Raw genomic sequence first — 16317 nt, 5'->3', positions numbered from 1 at the left:
CTGCCCCCTTATTTAAGTTCCTTTGACAGACTTGCATTTAAGCCAATCAGTGCTGGGTCTTAGGAACTCCACGTGTGTGACTACAAGTGTTATCTATATGACACACATGAACTAACCCCCTCTAGTGGTGAAAAACTGTCAAAATACCCTTGAGAGAAGAGGTGGCCTTCAAGGGCTTAGAAATAAGCATATGAACCTCCTAGGTTTAGCTTTCAACTAAGAATACCAAGAGAACAAAGCAAAATTGGTGATAAAAGTAAATTGTTTAAAATTACATGCCCTATCTTAATCAAGAAAGTTTATTTTGGACTTGACTGTCCCTTTAATGACCCTCTTATTTTTCACCTGTGCACTAGTTTAAATATCCTGAAAATCTTTATCTATTCCGTTATTAGAATCTAATCTATCTATCTATCCAGGCTTATATATTAGTTTGAGATATATATATATATATACATACATACTGTATATATAAATACAATATATCTATATATGGATTTTATATATATATATATATATATATATATATATATATATATATATATATATATATATATATATATATATATATATATATATATATATATGTTGTCTTCAGCCATTAAATGATCAAACAATAGCAGATGTATTTTATCCATTGCATCCGTGTCTGCTAAAACCCAGGGATTATGTCCTATTAGTTACTACATAAGCAGACTGAAGATCATTATCCTGTTTATGCTGATAAACTACTTACCATGTAGCTGTTCCAAGAAACTTTCACTCTTCAAATGTTAAATTTTTACTGTAATAGTAATACAAATTTTTGAAAGCATTATATAAAATTAACCTTTTCACTGACAGAGCTGCAACATACTGATTAATAGTCAAAATGGAAATGTGCATTAGTGCATGTTAGTTTTGAATAAAAGTATTTTTGCATTATTCTTATATTAGCAAACCTGATGCAGTTTGAGAAGAACAGCTAAACTGTTAAAAAAAAAAAAGTGTTTTTTGTGTGCATGGTTTACTGATTAGCAGATACATCTTAAAGATGAACCTTGTTAAAGAGATACTAAACCCATTTTTTTCCTTTCAAGATTCAGAAAGAGCATGCAATTTTAAGAAACTTTCTAATTTATTCCTATTATCAATTTTTCTTCATTCTCTTTGTATCTTTATTTGAAAAAGCAGGAATGTAAGCTTACGAGCCGGCCCATTTTTGGTTTAGCCCCTGGGTAGCGCTTGCTGATTGGTGGCTTAATGTAATGTAATGGGTTTCATGTCCATTGTAACCTCGTCACAAGACACCTCTCAAGCAACTTTTTTTCTAGGGAAAACAGACCAAGTTTGGCTAACCTCTCCTCATAGTTTAAATTCACAATTCCCCTTATTAGTTTTGTGTCTCTTCTCTCTTTTTCTAACTCTGCAATGTCTTTTTTTGAGACTGGTCCCCAGAACTGTACTCCATACTCAAGGTGAGGTCTTACCAGAGATTTATATAGTGACAGAATTATGCTTTCTTCCCTTGCATCAATGCCTTTTAATACATGCTAGTATCTTATTAGCCTTAGAAGCCACTGCCCTGCATTGTGCACCCATTTTTAGCTTGTTATCTATTACTACTCCCAAATCCCTTTCCTCCTCTGTTTGGCTATGTCTAGTCTCATGTTAATAATATGTTGCTTGCTTATTTTTACTTCTAAATGTAAAACCTTACATTTGTTTGATAAATTTTGTCCTGCCTGTTAAAAATATTGTACCATTTTTATCTTTTGTACCCATGGACAATGCTGCAGAATTTGTTGGCGCTTTATAAATAAAGTATAATAATAATTTTCCAGTATGAAATCTCATTTTTCTATTTATCAACCCATTCAATTTTTGTAGATCCCCTTGTAAAGCAACGTTATCCTGTACTGACCTAATGACCTTACACAACTTTGTATCATCTGCAAAAATAGAGATGTTGCTATTTAATCCTAGCTCCAAGTCATTAATAAAAATAATAAAAAGAACAGGGCCCAGTACAGATCCCTGTGCAGCTCCACTGATTACCTTTGTCCAATCTGAGTATGATCCATTTACTACTACTCATTGCTCCCTTTTATCCAGTTATTTTATTCAACTTTTCTCAGTCCCTTTATTTTGTACAATAGTCTCTCATGTGGCACCGCACCATAAGCCTTTGCAAAATCCAAGTATATCACATCAACTGATTTCCCTTTATCTATATTTTAACTTACTTCAGTATGGAATCTAATTAGAAAAGTTTGACATGATCTTTTTCTCCTAAAACCATGCTGATTTGGACTCATAATATTGTTTACATGAATATAATCATGGATATAATTCCTTATAATCCTTTCAAGTATCTTCCCCACTAACTGGTCTATAGATTTGTGGATCAGCACTGCTTGCCTTTTTAAAAAGTGACACCAGATCAGCTTCCTGGGGTACTATTCCTGAGAATATGGCCTCTATTTATCAAGGTCTGGCGGACCTGATCCGACAGTGCGGATCAGGTCCGCCAGACCTCGCTGAATACGGCGAGCAATACGATCGCCATATTCAGCATTGCACCAGCAGCTCACATTGCAGCATCAGGGGGGTGTCAATCAACCCGATCGGGTTGATTTCCGGCGATGTCTGTCCGCCTGCTCAGAGCAGGCGGACAGGTTATGGAGCAGCGGTCTTTGTGACTGCTGCTTCATAACTGCTGTTTCTAGCGAGCCTACAGGCTCGCCAGAAATACGGGGCATCAAGCTCCATTCGGAGCTTGATAGATAGGCCCCTAAGTCTTGAAAAAATAAGGGTAGGGGTTTGGCTATAACAGTGCTAAATTCCCTTAAAAACCTTGGGTGTATTCTGTCTGTACCTGGAATCTCCATTTTTTTTCCTGATGTCATCTAGAGATAACCCAGTTATTGGTATTGGCTTGTTTGTTTCAATGTATCTCCCACTGGTTCCTCTCTGGTGCATACTGAAGAACTATTTATTTACTAAAAAAAACTCTTAGGGTTTGACTTAGAATTCTTTTCAATGAATCTTTCATTTTCAATTTTGGCTAAGTTGATTGCTATTTTTTGCATGCTTTGTCACATTCTTTATATATTAGGAATGATGAGTTTGTACTATTTTCATTGAATAATTTAAATTCCCTATGTTTTTTCAAATTTTTATTTAGCCACATTGGCTTGGATTTATTTTACTTTTATAACCATGTGGTATGTTGTTAATGTATATATATTTATTTAACAAACTTTTATCCTCTGTGTTTTTTTAAAGAAAAGTTTGTCCCAATTTATGCTATTAAATTATTCCCTTAAATCAGTTAAGTGTGCTTTCTTAAAGAGACAGTCTTACACCAGAATGTTTATCGTTTAAAAAGATAATCCCTTTATTACCCATTCCCCAATTTTGCATAACCAACACAGTTATATTAATATACTTTTTACCTCTGTGATTACCTTCTATCTAAGCCTCTGCAGACTGTCCTCATATTTCAGTTCTTTTGACAGACTTGCATTTTAGCCAATCAGTGCTGACTCCTAGGTAACTCCACGGGCGTGAGCACAATGTTATCTATATTGCACACATGAATTAAGAATACCAAGAATTACCAGGAGAATAAAGCAAAATTGATGATAAAAGTAAATTGGAAAATTGTTTACAATTACATTGTAATATCTGAATCATGAAAGTTTATTTTGACAAGACTGTCCCTTTAAAATTATAGGTCTTTGTTGAACCCTTGTAACCCTTGGTTCAGCCAATCGGATTGAACTTGAATCTGATTGACTGATTCAATCAGCCAATCAGATTTTTCTACCTTAATTCCGATTGGCTGATAGAATCCTATCAGCCAATCGGAATTTGACGGACGCCATCTTGGATGACGTCATTTAAAGGTACCTCATTCCTCGTTCAGTCTTCGTGCCGGATGGATGCTCCGTGGCGGAGGAGCGAAGAAAGAAGATTGAAGATGCTGCTTTGCTTGAAGACATCGCCGGATGGAAGAAGACTTCACTGCCGCTTGATTGAAGACATTGCCCGGATGGAAGAAGACTTCACTGCCGCTTGATTGAAGACATCGCCCGGATGGAAGAAGACTTCTCTGCCGCTTGACTGAAGACATCGCCCGGATCGGATGAAGAGTTCTGCCCGGCTGGGTGAAGACAAGGTAGGGAGATCTTCAGGGGGGTAGTGTTAGGTTTTTTTAAGGGGGGTTTGGGTGGGTTTAGAATAGGGGTATGTGGGTGGTGGGTTGTAATGTTGAGGGGTGGTATTGTGTTTTTTTTTACAGGCAAAAGAGCTGTTTTCTTTGGGGCATGCCCCGCAAAAGGCCCTTTTAAGGGCTGGTAAGGTAAAAGAGCTGTGAACTTTTTAAATTTAGAATAGGGTAGGGAAATGTTTTATTATTTTATTAGGGGGCTTAGAATAGGTGTAATTAGCTTAAAAATCTTGTAATATTTTTTTTATTTTTTGCAATTTAGTGTTTTTTTTTGTAATTTAGTTTATTGTATTTTAGTTTAGATATTTGTAGTTTATTTAATTTATTGATAGTGTAGGTGTATTTGTAACTTAGGTTAGGATTTATTTTAAAGGTAAATCGGTAATTATTTTAACTAGGTAGCTATTAAATAATTTTAGTTTAGATATTTGTAGTTTATTTAATTTATTGATAGTGTAGGTGTATTTGTAACTTAGGTTAGGATTTATTTTAAAGGTAAATCGGTAATTATTTTAACTAGGTAGCTATTAAATAGTTATTAACTATTTAATAGCTATTGTACCTAGTTAAAATAAATACCAAGTTACCTGTAAAATAAATATAAACCCTAAAATAGCTTCAATGTAATTATTAATTACATTGTAGCTATCTTAGGGTTTATTTTATAGGTAAGTATTTAGATTTAAATAGGAATAATTTAATTAATAATATTAATATTAATTAGATCTATTTTAATAAGAATTTAGTTAGGGATGTTAGAGTTAGATAGGGTTATTATACTTTATATATATATATATATATATATATATATATATATATATATATATATATATATATATATATATATATATATATATATATATATATATAATATAATAACTATATTAACCCTAATATAATTAGGGTTAATATAGCTGGCGGCGGTGTAGGGGGATTAAATTAGGGGTTAATATTTATAAAATAGATGGCGGCGGTGTAGGGGGCTCACTTTAGGGGGTAGGTAAGGTAGATGGCGGCGGTGTAAGGGGCTCACTTTAGGGGGTAGGTAAGGTAGATGGCGGCGGGGTAGGGGCTCACTTTAGGGGGTAGGTAAGGTAGATGGCGGCGGGGTAGGGGCTCACTTTAGGGGGTAGGTAAGGTAGATGGTGGCGGGGTAGGGGCTCACATTAGGGGGTTATAGATTTAATATAGCTGGCGGCGGGGTCCGGGAGCGGCGGTTTAGGGGTTAATCCATTTTTATTGTTAGGATAGTGAGGGGGGATAGTGGATAGAGGGTTAGACATGTCGGGCTATGTTTAGGAGGCGTGTTAGACAGTACGGGTGATTTTATAACTTAGTCAGGTTTTGTAGGCGCCGGCAGTTTCTAAAGTGCCATAAGTCACTGGCGACTCCAGATTTCTGGACATCGCTGGTTTGTCAGACTTACGGCACTTTAGCCTCTGACGGCGCCGTATATAGGATAGCTCGAGTTGCGAGCTGAAACTACGGGCGGCGGGGGTTCCCTCGCTTGCGCTGCAAACTACGATCTTTATCGGATCGCGCCCCTAGTTAGCATATCACAAGAGACAAATGAGAACTAAGAACATTTGAAAATAGAAGTGAATTTAAAAGTGTTTTAAAATTACATGCTCTATCTGAATCATATAACCATGGTTACCTTTAGGGCATGTGGGATGGTTCAAGAAGATCACAAGAGTCTACTGTCTACACGTTATCCTAAGAGAAGCATATCAGTCCTGGAAGAAAATAAACAGGGAACTGGTGATAGCCGTCAAGGTCTCAGGAGGTATTGTCAAGAATAACATTGCAGCTGACAAAAAATGTTTACTGCCCATATGTTGTCCATTTATCCGATATGATGGCCTACATTTATATCTGGGTAATCTCAAAAGCATTTTGTTGATTTAGGTTACATGCTAGTTGTGGTGGTCGTTTTCGGTCCAGGTAAAGAACAGATCCTGTAATGATGGAATGGAAGGGAGGGTATGCAACTTAGGTCAGAGCCCAGGTGTACCCTTCTTTATGAAGAGGCTAAAGCTCTGTTAGAACATTTGTGTCTCTGTAAAAGGTGGAGCAAAATGGTGGCTCTGCAGTTAAGATCCAATGAGAAGTGCCACTTGGTGGTATGGGTTTTATTTTTGTTAGACAACTTATTTGCTACTGCCCCAGAAGCTTATTTTTACAAAAGTTTAGAATTAGTGTTATGTTAAAATTTAATAAACGGGACTTTTTTTTGGTCTTTTCCTCCAGTTTCGTGTTTGTATTTCAGTCTTAGATTGTGAGCCAAAGTTAAAATATGAGATGGGGTTGAACCCTTATGCTTTGTATGACGACTCTGCTAGTGTTACAAAAGCCGTACAGTGAGTTTATAACTTCTCATGACTTCTGAATTTCACTTAGAATCATCAGACTGTATAGATAAACATGTTTAAGTTATGTAGAAATTGCAATACCAGTATGTCTTTAATGTGTGGTTACACTGATGAGAAAAAAAAAATGTTCCAGTAGAGCTACTTGTATATTGGGGATATATAACTGCTAGAGATATAAACACATGGTAACCAATGCTGTCACCAAATTTCCCTGTTGCAGGCTGAGGCATAAATGACATAACAGTAGGTGACAGCTGTGCCACCGAGGGATAAAGAACTCTGAAAATGACAGCACACAGAGGGAGAACAGACAATATATTAATATGAAGGAATTGGCTGGAATATTTTATTCAAATTTAGCCCTTTCATAAACAAGCTAGTACACAATGTGGTAACAAAAACATGACTATTTTTTTTTTTTTTTTGATTGGGGTTTAAATTTTCCTTTTTATTTCCTTCAGTGTACATTGCTCAACAGCACTACTGCATTATCAGTAGTACAGCAGCACTACTGCATTATCAATACAACAGCGCTAATGCATTATCAGTAGTACAGCAGCACTACTGCATTATCAATACAACAGCGCTAATGCATTATCAGTAGTACAAGAGCACTACTGCATTATCAGTAGTACAAGAGCACTACTGCACTTACAGTACAAGAGTACTACAGCATTATCATTAGTACAACAGCACTACTGCATTATCAATACAACAGCACTACTGCACTATCAGTACAAGAGCACTACTGCATTATCAGTAGTACAAGAGCCCTACTGCATTATCCGTAGTACAGCAGCACTACTGCATTATCAGTAGTACAAGAGCACTACTGCATTATCAGTACAGCAGCACTACTGCACTAACTATAAGTAGTACAATAGCACTACTGCACTAAATATCAGTATAAAAGCACAGACCCAGGTTCCTCTTGAACTTTATAAAACATAGTGTGATGTTTTGAAGATATGGGAGGTGCATTAGACATTGGACAACTATGAAAAGGACTATGTATTTAACGTAAGTATAGCTGTGAAATGTTAACAATAAAGTTCAAACTTTTGCATATTTACATTTTCTATTTATACTATTTACATAATATGCAGCCTCTGCCAATCAGGGACCATATTGTCTGGGTAGTATTCTTAAACCCTCAGGGGTTCTAGTATTACATTCTATAGCAGAGATGAAGCAGAAGCATTGTCCGCCTTTTAAATTCCTGATTGCTGTACAACTTACCTTTGCATCTAGTGGCATAAAGAGAATGGTCCAAAGGCCCTCTTCATTATGTATGTTGATTAACACTGGCATTGTGAAGTGATGTCATCATGCTTGTGCTCAACAATCTCACAGACAATGAGGAAAAGCCCATGGGTAGTTGTACTTGCTCCCATATCAGTTTTCGAAAACAGTTAGAGGAACATGTGGGAAGATGGCATCAGCTCTTCCAAACTAGAGTTGAATGTCCCAACAAGATGCACAGACATGTCAAAGTGGAGGAGGGAGCTATAAAGCCATAAGGAAATGAGTGGACCCTTATAAAAAGAAGTCCCTCTTTCTAATGAAGGGCCACTTGCGCCTTTAGGATGAGTGTGGTGATCATGAGTTCCATTAGGCATCAGGAAGGTTTTACATGAAGAGAAGCTATTAAAGAGTGCATATATCCCCTACTACTTTGGTCAAAGAGGCATGATACCCCTAATTTAGAAAAGAAAAATCTATTTTTTAATTAGATGTCACATGTACCCCCTAACATATAGGTAATGACTGCTCTAATATTAAACACCTACACAACTAGATACTACTGAGGCTTTATATACAGGGGAGTATGTTCCCACATTAATAACACAGAGAGGCATTAAAACAAGAGGGGTCCTTCTAATATGAGGTCTCATACCCCTGTCATTAGTAAGTGCCTTCAATACAAATAGCAATCATCAACCTAATACATTTATTGTATGGGAGGGCAAGGGTTCCAAAGGAAGGCATACCCACCCCACACAAAATACCTCTGATATAAAAGGAGAGGATTCCCCTCTTTCAACTGAAGGGTGGCACCAAATAAAAAGTAATTGCTATAGACAAGGCAACAAAGGGTCTCCTATATCACTGTACTGTGAGGTCCCTTGAAAAAAATCTGGAAAGGCAAAATTTAGATTGAGATCTGTTTATCTCACTATGTAGAATTTGCATGATTCCATTCCATGCAGGTGAGTTTTTGATCACAAAAGTCCAATGTCTTTATTTGGGAATTTTGATGGATTGGAATAGGAACCAGTTTATCTTTAGATCGTTTATTGCTACTCAGTTTGTGTATAAAGTGCAAAATAATGCAATCTTTTACTATTCAGCTACTTGTATTGGAAAACATATATATACTGTATAGTATAGAATCCTTTGGGATTTGAACTGATGCTAAATGGGGAGTCATAAAAACATAATTTATGCTTACCTGATAAATTCCTTTCTTCTGTAGTGTGATCAGTCCACGGGTCATCATTACTTGTGGGATATTAGCTGCTCCCCTACAGGAAGTGCAAGAGGATTCACCCAGCAGAGTTGCTATATAGCTCCTCCCCTCTACGTCACCTCCAGTCATTCGACCAAGGACCAACGAGAAAGGAGAAGCCAAGGGTGTAGTGGTGACTGGAGTATAATTTAAAAAATATTTACCTGCCTTAAAAAACAGGGCGGGCCGTGGACTGATCACACTACAGAAGAAAGGAATTTATCAGGTAAGCATAAATTATGTTTTCTTCTGTTAAGTGTGATCAGTCCACGGGTCATCATTACTTGTGGGCTACCAATACCAAAGCAAAAGTACACGGATGACGGGAGGGATAGGCAGGCTCTTTATACAGAAGGAACCACTGCCTGAAGAACCTTTCTCCCAAAAATAGCCTCCGAGGAAGCAAAAGTGTCAAATTTGTAAAATTTGGAAAAAGTATGAAGCGAAGACCAAGTTGCAGCCTTGCAAATCTGTTCAACAGAGGCCTCATTCTTAAAGGCCCAAGTGGAAGCCACAGCTCTAGTGGAATGAGCTGTAATTCTTTCAGGAGGCTGCTGTCCAGCAGTCTCATAAGCTAAACGAATTATGCTACGAAGCCAAAAAGAGAGAGAGGTAGCAGAAGCTTTTTGACCTCTCCTCTGACCAGAGTAAACGACAAACAGGGAAGACGTTTGTCGAAAATCTTTAGTTGCCTGTAAATAAAATTTAAGGGCACGAACTACATCCAGATTGTGCAAAAGACGTTCCTTCCTCGAAGAAGGATTTGGGCACAAGGATGGAACAACAATCTCCTGATTGATATTCCTGTTAGTGACTACCTTAGGTAAGAACCCAGGCTTAGTACGCAGAACTACCTTATCCGAGTGAAAAATCAAATAAGGAGAATCACAATGTAAGGCTGATAACTCAGAGACTCTTCGAGCCGAGGAAATAGCCATTAAAAATAGAACTTTCCAAGATAACAACTTTATATCAATGGAATGAAGGGGTTCAAACGGAACACCCTGTAAAATGTTAAGAACTAAGTTTAAACTCCATGGCGGAGCAACAGTTTTAAACACAGGCTTGATCCTAGCTAAAGCCTGACAAAAGGCCTGGACGTCTGGATTTTCTGACAGACACCTGTGTAACAAGATGGACAGAGCTGAGATCTGTCCCTTTAATGAGCTAGCCGATAAACCCTTTTCTAAACCTTCTTGTAGAAAGGACAATATCCTAGGAATCCTAATCTTACTCCAGGAGTAACCTTTGGATTCGCACCAGTATAGGTATTTACGCCATATCTTATGGTAAATCCTTCTGGTAACAGGCTTCCTAGCCTGTATCAGGGTATCAATAAACGACTCAGAAAAACCACGTTTTGATAAAATCAAGCGTTCAATTTCCAAGCAGTCAGCTTCAGAGAAGTTAGATTTTGATGTTTGAATGGACCCTGTATCAGAAGGTCCTGTCTTAGAGGTAGAGACCAAGGCGGACAGGATGACATGTCCACTAGATCTGCATACCAAGTCCTGCGTGGCCATGCAGGCGCTATTAGAATCACTGATGCTCTCTCCTGTTTGATTTTGGCAATCAATCGAGGAAGCAGTGGGAAGGGTGGAAACACATAAGCCATCCCGAAGTTCCAAGGTGCTGTCAAAGCATCTATCAGAACCGCTCCCGGATCCCTGGATCTGGACCCGTAGCGAGGAAGTTTGGCGTTCTGGCGAGACGCCATGAGATCTATCTCTGGTTTGCCCCAACGTCGAAGTATTTGGGCAAAGACCTCCGGATGAAGTTCCCACTCCCCCGGATGAAAAGTCTGGCGACTCAAGAAATCCGCCTCCCAGTTCTCCACTCCCGGGATGTGGATTGCTGACAGGTGGCAAGAGTGAGACTCTGCCCAGCGAATTATCTTTGATACTTCCATCATTGCTAGGGAGCTTCTTGTCCCTCCTTGATGGTTGATGTAAGCTACAGTCGTGATGTTGTCCGACTGAAACCTGATGAACCCCCGAGTTTTTAACTGGGGCCAAGCCAGAAGGGCATGGAGAACTGCTCTTAATTCCAGAATGTTTATTGGCAGGAGACTTTCCTCCTGATTCCATTGTCCCTGAGCCTTCAGAGAATTCCAGACAGCGCCCCAACCTAGTAGGCTGGCGTCTGTTGTTACAATTGTCCAGTCCGGCCTGCTGAATGGCATCCCCCTGGACAGATGTGGCCGAGAAAGCCACCATAGAAGAGAGTTTCTGGTCTCTTGATCCAGATTCAGAGTAGGGGACAAGTCTGAGTAATCCCCATTCCACTGACTCAGCATGCACAATTGCAGCGGTCTGAGATGTAGACGTGCAAAGGGTACTATGTCCATTGCTGTTACCATTAAGCCGATCACCTCCATGCATTGAGCTACTGACGGGTGTTGAATGGAATGAAGGACACGGCATGCATTTAGAAGCTTTGTTAATCTGTCTTCTGTCAGATAAATCTTCATTTCTACAGAATCTATAAGAGTCCCCAAGAATGGAACTCTTGTGAGAGAAAAAAGAGAACTCTTCTTTTCGTTCACTTTCCATCCATGCGACCTTAGAAATGCCAGAACTAACTCTGTATGAGACTTGGCAGTTTGAAAGCTTGAAGCTTGTATCAGAATGTCGTCTAGGTACGGAGCTACCGAAATTCCTCGCGGTCTTAGTACCGCCAGAAGGGCACCCAGAACCTTTGTGAAGATTCTTGGAGCCGTAGCCAATCCGAATGGAAGAGCTACAAACTGGTAATGCCTGTCTAAGAAGGCAAACCTTAGATACCGGTAATGATCTTTGTGAATCGGTATGTGAAGGTAAGCATCCTTTAAATCCACTGTGGTCATGTACTGACCCTTTTGGATCATGGGTAAGATTGTCCGAATAGTTTCCATTTTGAACGATGGAACTCTTAGGAATTTGTTTAGGATCTTTAAATCCAAGATTGGCCTGAAAGTTCCCTCTTTTTTGGGAACCACAAACAGGTTTGAGTAAAACCCTTGTCCTTGTTCCGACCGCGGAACCGGATGGATCACTCCCATTAATAACAGATCTTGTACACAGCGTAGAAACGCTTCTTTCTTTATCTGGTTTGTTGACAACCTTGACAGATGAAATCTCCCTCTTGGGGGAGAGAATTTGAAGTCTAGAAGGTATCCCTGAGATATGATCTCTAGCGCCCAGGGATCCTGAACATCTCTTGCCCAAGCCTGGGCGAAGAGAGAGAGTCTGCCCCCCACTAGATCCGGTCCCGGATCGGGGGCCCTCGGTTCATGCTGTCTTTGGGGCAGCAGCAGGTTTCCTGGCCTGCTTGCCCTTGTTCCAGGACTGGTTAGGTTTCCAGCCTTGTCTGTAACGAGCAACAGCTCCTTCCGGTTTTGGTGCAGTGGAAGTTGATGCTGCTCCTGCTTTGAAATTCCGAAAGGGACGAAAATTAGACTGTCTAGCCTTAGCTTTGGCTTTGTCTTGAGGTAGGGCGTGGCCCTTACCTCCTGTAATGTCAGCGATAATTTCTTTCAAACCGGGCCCAAATAAAGTTTGCCCCTTGAAAGGTATATTAAGTAATTTGGACTTAGAAGTTACATCAGCTGACCAGGATTTTAGCCACAGCGCCCTACGTGCCTGAATGGCGAATCCTGAGTTCTTAGCCGTAAGTTTGGTTAAATGTACTACGGCCTCCGAAATGAATGAATTAGCTAGTTTAAGGACTCTAAGCCTGTCCGTAATGTCGTCCAGCGTAGCTGAACTAAGGTTCTCTTCCAGAGACTCAATCCAAAATGCTGCCGCAGCCGGAATCGGCGCGATGCATGCAAGGGGTTGCAATATAAAACCTTGTTGAACAAACATTTTCTTAAGGTAACCCTCTAATTTTTTATCCATTGGATCTGAAAAAGCACAGCTATCCTCCACCGGGATAGTGGTACGCTTAGCTAAAGTAGAAACTGCTCCCTCCACCTTAGGGACCGTTTGCCATAAGTCCCGTGTGGTGGCGTCTATTGGAAACATCTTTCTAAATATTGGAGGGGGTGAGAACGGCACACCGGGTCTATCCCACTCCTTAGTAACAATTTCAGTTAGTCTCTTAGGTATAGGAAAAACGTCAGTACTCGCCGGTACCGCAAAGTATTTATCCAACCTACACAATTTCTCTGGTATTGCAACAGTGTTACAATCATTAAGAGTCGCTAAAACCTCCCCTAGTAATACACGGAGGTTCTCCAATTTAAATTTAAAATTTGAAATATCTGAATCCAATCTGTTTGGATCAGAACCATCACCCACAGAATGAAGCTCTCCGTCCTCATGCTCTGCAAGCTGTGACGCAGTATCAGACATGGCCCTAGTATTATCAGCGCACTCTGTTCTCACCCCAGAGTGATCACGCTTGCCTCTTAGTTCTGGTAATTTAGCCAAAACTTCAGTCATAACAGTAGCCATATCTTGTAATGTTATCTGTAATGGCCGCCCAGATGTACTAGGCGCCATAATATCACGCACCTCCCGGGCGGGAGATGCAGGTACTGACACGTGAGGCGAGTTAGTCGGCATAACTCTCCCCTCGCTGTTTGGTGAAATTTGTTCAATTTGTACAGATTGGCTTTTATTTAAAGTAGCATCAATACAGTTAGTACATAAATTTCTATTGGGCTCCACCTTGGCATTGGAACAAATGACACAGATATCTTCCTCTGAATCAGACATGTTTAACACACTAGCAATAAACTTGCAACTTGGTTACAATCTTATTTAACAAAAACGTACTGTGCCTCAAAGAAGCACTAAATGATTAAATGACAGTTGAAATAATGAACTGAAAGACAGTTATAGCATCAATCCTTAAAAACAACACAACTTTTAGCAAAGGTTTGTTCCCATTAGTAAAGTAACAATAATTAAATTTGAAACATAAAAATTACAGAGCAACGTTTTTAATCACAGTCAATATATAAGTCTCACAGCTCTGCTGAGAGAATCTACCTCCCTCCAAAGAAGTTTGAAGACCCCTGAGTTCTGTTAGAGATGAACCGGATCATGCAGGAAATACAAGAGTAACTGACTGGAAATTTTTGATGCGTAGCAAAGAGCGCCAAAAACGGCCCCTCCCCCTCACACACCGCAGTGAGAGAGAAACGAAACTGTCACAATTAAAACAAGCAACTGCCAAGTGGAAAAATAATGCCCAAATATTTATTCACTCAGTACCTCAGAAAATGCAAACGATTCTACATTCCAGCAAAAACGTTTAACATAATAAATACCTATTAAAAGGTTTAATGTACTTTTAACAGAGTAATTCCGGTGAAATACCATCCCCAGAATACTGAAGTGTAGAATATACATACATGTCATTATAACGGTATGGCAGGATTTTCTCATCAATTCCATTCAGAAAATAAAAACTGCTACATACCTCAATGCAGATTCATCTGCCCGCTGTCCCCTGATCTGAAGCTTTTACCTCCCTCAGATGGCCGAGAAACAGCAATATGATCTTAACTACTCCGGTTAAAATCATAGTAAAAACTCTGGTAGATTCTTCTTCAAACTCTGCCAGAGAGGCAATAACACGCTCCGGTGCTATTGTAAAATAACAAACTTTTGATTGAAGTTATAAAAACTAAGTATAATCACCATAGTCCTCTCACACATCCTATCTAGTCTTTGGGTGCAAGAGAATGACTGGGGGTGACGTAGAGGGGAGGAGCTATATAGCAACTCTGCTGGGTGAATCCTCTTGCACTTCCTGTAGGGGAGCAGCTAATATCCCACAAGTAATGATGACCCGTGGACTGATCACACTTAACAGAAGAAATGATTGGTTTCAGATTTTAAAAAATAATAACACACTCTGTTTCCCATATACTCTTTAACCTTTTAACGCCGTTAGGACGTACAAAGCCGTCCTAACTGCGCTGGGCTTTTTGCGTGTTAGGACAGCATGGAATGTCCTAGCCGTTTGCATGTCCTGAAGTCATAGGGACAACCCCTGATCCGATCCCATCATTGAAATCTCGTTGTTCCAATGTAGACAAATTAGCCCTGTCATCAAAGGGTTAAACAAAAAAAAAATAATAATAAAGTAACTCGCAGGATAAGAAGGGAAAATATTAGCACAGCAATGCCTTTTTGCATTAAGGGCAGTCACCAAAGGTGGGATTAACTCATGGACACATTATGTTATAGTTGCTCTTATGTTAAAAGATAATTCCTAAAAAAATAAATTTTAGTTAAAGAGTATATATATATAAAAAAAAAAAAAGTTAAAATGTAACTGTACTGTACATACTACTCACATGAAACGTGTGGAACGGCTTTTCCAGCAACAAATTACTGATGTCTGTTTTCTGTCCAGGAGGGCTGAGCGCCACAAAAAAAAATAATAATTGGGCTGTATGTGGCAAGTGGGCCTTATTTATGGTGGCTTTGGGTTATGATATTTAAAAGGGACAGTATAATCAAAATTACATTTTCATGATTCAGAAAGGGCAACTTTCCAATTTACTTTTATCATCAAATTTGCTTTGTTTTCTTGGTATTCTTTGTTGGAAGCTAAACATAGGAAGGCTGGTATGCTAATTTCTAAGTCATTGAAGGCCACCTCTTATCTCAGTGCATTTTGACAGTTTATACACTGCTAGTCCATGTGTGCCATATAGATAAAAATTGTGCTCACTCTAATTGATTTATTTAGGAGTAATCACTGACTAAAATGCAAGTCTGTCAAAAGAACTGCAGAGGCTTAGGTACAAGGTAATCAGAGGTAAAAAGAATATTAATATAACTGTGTCGGTTATGCAAAATTGGGGAATGGGTAATAAAGGGATTATCTATCTTTTTAAACAATGAAAATTCTGGAGAAGACTGTCCCTTTAACCGTTTACAATGAGCAAAATGACAGGCATTGGAGCTCAATCTGTGTCAAAAATACAGCTGGGGATGTATACCCTGAGCCTTGAGATGAAAAAAAAAAAAAAAATGGGAGTCAGGCTGGAAGCGTCAGACTGTGTAAGTGGTTTTAAATTTTTTTTTTTAACATTTCTTATCTACATTTACTTGTCCATAGGCAATGCATTTTGTGCATTGCTGCTTTTACGTCGCTTTAATAAAGCTAATCTGTGATGTTGACACTTTTTGTTAAATGTAAATGTTCAAACATAAATAAACAATTTCGGGACAAAGTTGAGGTCGAACTAAATTCTAAAATGTGCCTGGTTTATGGAATGA

The sequence above is a fragment of the Bombina bombina genome, chromosome 6 (assembly GCF_027579735.1).
Source record: "Bombina bombina isolate aBomBom1 chromosome 6, aBomBom1.pri, whole genome shotgun sequence".
Classification (NCBI taxonomy): Eukaryota; Metazoa; Chordata; class Amphibia; order Anura; family Bombinatoridae; genus Bombina; species Bombina bombina.
This window is presented reverse-complemented; position numbering follows the sequence as displayed.